Here is a 4,349-nt window from a genome sequence, read left to right as displayed (position 1 = left end):
TATATATATATATATATAGGAGCAGCAATGAATGAATGAGGATGTCTGATTGAGTGGAAGGCGGTGGCATATGGTAACAAAAGTAGGATAGTGAGAAACAAATAGAGTGGTAACATTTTCTTATTCATTGATTGGGGAGACACACATGATATGCAGACCTCTGAATGTGCAGATCCTTTTGACCATTTGTCCTTTGACCCCCTTCCCTTCATTCTCACTGTTAAATCCAACAAAAAAAACATTACTATAAACATAAAATATTTTAAAAATGAAATACATTTAATTTTATATTTAAATATGTATCAACCATGACTCTAAAGTCCATAACTCATAATTCATGTTTCGTTTTATTATCTGTTTGTCTCAACTATTTTAACTTTATTTCCGTCAAATCAAGGGCATTTTAGTCATTGTTACTCTTATTTTTTTTAAATGAATATAAAATTTTGTATTTTTATATAATAATCTTATATATTATGCATCTATTTATATATCACAACGACTTATTATCATGACTCATAACTAACTGGGAATTGATAAGTATTAATAACTTTCAATTTTATTTATAAAAGTTAAGTATTATAAAAATATTAATGGGTATGCCCAAATATTTTTTTTCATTGACCATGTCCGTCCATTAATTTTAACAAGTCAGTCCAGACCCACGTATTTTTCTTCAAAAATGATAATACAAGTCTGTTTTTTAATGGGACGGACCTCTCTTCTACCAAACAATTCTTCAAATCCACATACCAATGACACTATGAGATGGTGTTGTGTGGATTAATAATGTTCACATGGATCTACATTTTTATAGAATAAATTTGGATAATAAATACCAAAACCAAAATAACCTAATCTCGATAGCAACATCTTTGGCTATGGAAGTTTGTCATTGTAAGTGAGAGGGTCAGATCTGCAACGAAGCTACACTAAATCACACCCAGATTTGCATAATTTGACGAACCATGTTTGATTCAGAAACTAAGCTGCCCTAAATTACACCAACATTCGTTCTAAACACATTAGATTCAAGCAAAACGATCTAGAGATTAGGTTGGTCTTGGTTTGGTAATATCCCGGGACGATTTATGCAAATTAGGGAGGATTAATATGTTTTCATTAATACAAATATAATATTAAATATAGCAAGTACAATTCTAAAAATTAAATAAAAGGATATTGTACAAAGACTATAGTACCTCATGACTTAATTAAACACTGGTCAGTGGAGTTAGGATAAGGAATTCAATCCATAATAAACGTGAAACCATATTAACTATATATATAAATATTTCGATTGGCGGACCCGATCAATAACCACAAGAACAAAATTTGTAATTTACTCTTATTATTTTTAGGGTAAATTACAAATTTGGTCCCTATAGTTTACATTTTTTTACCATTTTTGTCTTAAAATAAAAATAAATACAAGAATGGGATTTATGGCTTGCATTTTCGCACTCTTTGATCCCCTATATCTAATAATGTTAGAAAATTCCTATTAGGGTGAGGGATAGGGGTGCTCAAAAACCCGACCAACCTGATCAAGCTGATGAACCCAACCTAACCCAACGCGAAATAACTTAACTTGAAGCAACCTGATGTCTAATCGAGTTGTAAAATTTTCAAACCGTAGGTATTGGGTTGATATTGGGTTAATATTATTTGAACCCAACCCAACCCGATGAACCCGATATCCTTTTATTTTTTGGATTTAATATGATTGTTGAATTTCTATTAATATATGCATTAGACAATAACACTATCACGTATGTTATTCATATACACATCTTTTCAATCTATTTACTTCTCTATATAACTCATTCGTATTTATGTTCAATAATTTTAAATATATATATGTAAATTGAGAAAATTAACTGAATGTGATATACATAAGAAGTAAGTTGTATCAAATGGTTAATAATGAAAAATAAATTATGAGTAGAGAAATAACATATTCAAGGTTAGAAAAAATATTTTAATGTACCAAAGTATCAACCCGACCAACCTGTACGGTTTGGGTTGGGTTGGGTTGGGTTGCACTTTCGTTTGGGTTGAGTTAAGATTTTTCAAACCGTAAGTATTGAGTTGGGTTGATCAAATGTCTTCAACACGATCAACTCAACCCCATGAGCATCCCTAGTGAGAGATACTTTAGTCTTTTTAGGTTATTTAGTCTTGTTCTATTAGACTGCGTTTGGTAGATGAGACATGACAGAACATGACAGGACGGGACAAAACCCACTGTCCCATGTTTGGCGCAGCATGGGACCGAAAAAGAACTTACTTTCCCACGTTTGACACTACATGAGACAGGGACAAAGTGGGACAACATCAGAAAAAAAGTTTTTTCTTGTTCCATCAAAATAGGTGGAACAAGATGGGACATAAATGAGACTAAAACTAAAATATTCCTAATCTATCATAGTTTGTTATATAACCTTTATTATTTAATTATTTACTTTATTTGTGTTAATTATAGTTATTATATAATATTTAAAATCATTAAATAACTTTTGAGATAACTTGTCTAGTTCTATCCCGTCCGGTCCTAATCGTACTAAAAACTAGATATACTCTTGTCATGTTTAGTCCTGTCCAATTATGTATGCTATGTCTTAAAAACCACCGACTTCGTCTCCGCCTGCATAGGTCTCCTTGCACCATCTCCTACGAGTATCCATTGTTCCTCCCGACAGCCTTCTCACCACCGTCACCGGAACCCTTGCTAATTGTGGCATCTGCAAGTGTAAGCAGATATGTACGAGAAATACCCAAAAAACATAAACCAAACCCAAAAATCAAAAAACTACATCAACTCCCACTTTTCAACCCCAAGTAGAAATCGTCGTATAAACCCTAAACTTGAGCTTGAGGGAACAATTATTTCAGTTGAAGCATCAAGAACAAATCTATAGAAATTTATTCAAAAAATCTGTGGTACAAAACAATGAAAAATCAGTATCCCTAAAACCAAAACTCTAAATTAGGTTTGGATCCCTAAAATCAAAATCTAATAACTCAATTTTTGGGAAACAGGAACTTCTGATTTTGTTCATGTTCAACATAGGAAATCGCCAGTTAGAGATGAGGGGAAGACTCTGGTGGAGGAGATCGCAGTGAAGGGACAAAGGGAGGGAGCAGATCGACGACGATGGTTGTGGGGCGGTGGATGACTACAGGAAAGTTGATCGTTTCACCGGTGTTTGGAAGTGCTTTCACGGGGGTTTATCCGGTGATGGTCGACAGTTTGTCAGGGCCATTATCATTTGGCAGTGGTAGTAGGTGAAGGATGAAGACATCCCTGTGGATGTATGTATATATAATGTATGTAATGTCTAATATATGTAACAAGTAACGGAAAAAAAAAAGGTAAAAAGACTAAAATACCCTTGGATTAACTGGGTTTAACGAAATCTTTTTGATTCCGTTAGAGGAAGGGACTCAACGAGTGCGAAAATACAAACCATGAGTCTCGTCCTTGTATTTATTTGATTTTGTGAAAATACAAATGTTCCACTGTCACTTTTGAACGTCTTCGTCCCTATTTCACCTCTCGATATGAAGTGTGGATCTAGAGGCTGCATACGAACCTTTAATATAGGTAGAAGAAGTGTTTGATCAAGATTTGTCTGAGTTTTCATCTTCTTTGGAGATAGCCATCATGATGCTTCAAGAAGTGCCTGAATATGTTCCATCGAACGTCAATAATCAAAACTGAAGCTCTGATACCAATTGTTGGGGTTTGGACACCACAAAGGTCCCAAAAGGCATATAAAGTAATGAACTTTATCAACAACAATCAAATATGTGATGTCAACCAACAACTAATACGGAAACCAAAATAGAATCAAAGATCAACCAACGAAAGGACTTTGAAAACACACAAAACACAAAGATTTACACGGTTCCACCACCAGTATAGTGATGTAAGTCCACAGGGAAGAGGATAAACTTCTATTGATCAAGAACACCCAAACACCAAAGAGAAATTACAAACCGAACACTAAATTATATATAATCTCTCTCAATATTTTCTCTACTGAAACTAGGCTTCTAAGTTCTCAATTTCATTCTCTATCGTGATGGAACTCAAGGGGTTATTTATACTAATTTATAGGCGGAATTCCAATTTGATCCCGATGCTAAAAGACTAGGAAAATCATACTTATCGTCGCGCATGACGAGGCTGGACTACAAGATGCGGCCATGCCAGAAGACCCAAATGTTTCTATTCACGAATTAACATACCTTGATCATAAGGTGTGGCCGTGTGAGAACACCCAAAACTTTCTGTTTTGCAAAGTAACATTAATCATCAATTAACAAACCCCAACTCTAACAAT

Source organism: Cynara cardunculus, assembly GCF_001531365.2.
Source record: "Cynara cardunculus var. scolymus isolate 2C chromosome LG 15, CcrdV1, whole genome shotgun sequence".
NCBI classification, from domain to species: domain Eukaryota; kingdom Viridiplantae; phylum Streptophyta; class Magnoliopsida; order Asterales; family Asteraceae; genus Cynara; species Cynara cardunculus.
Note: the sequence above shows the minus strand (reverse complement) of the source record.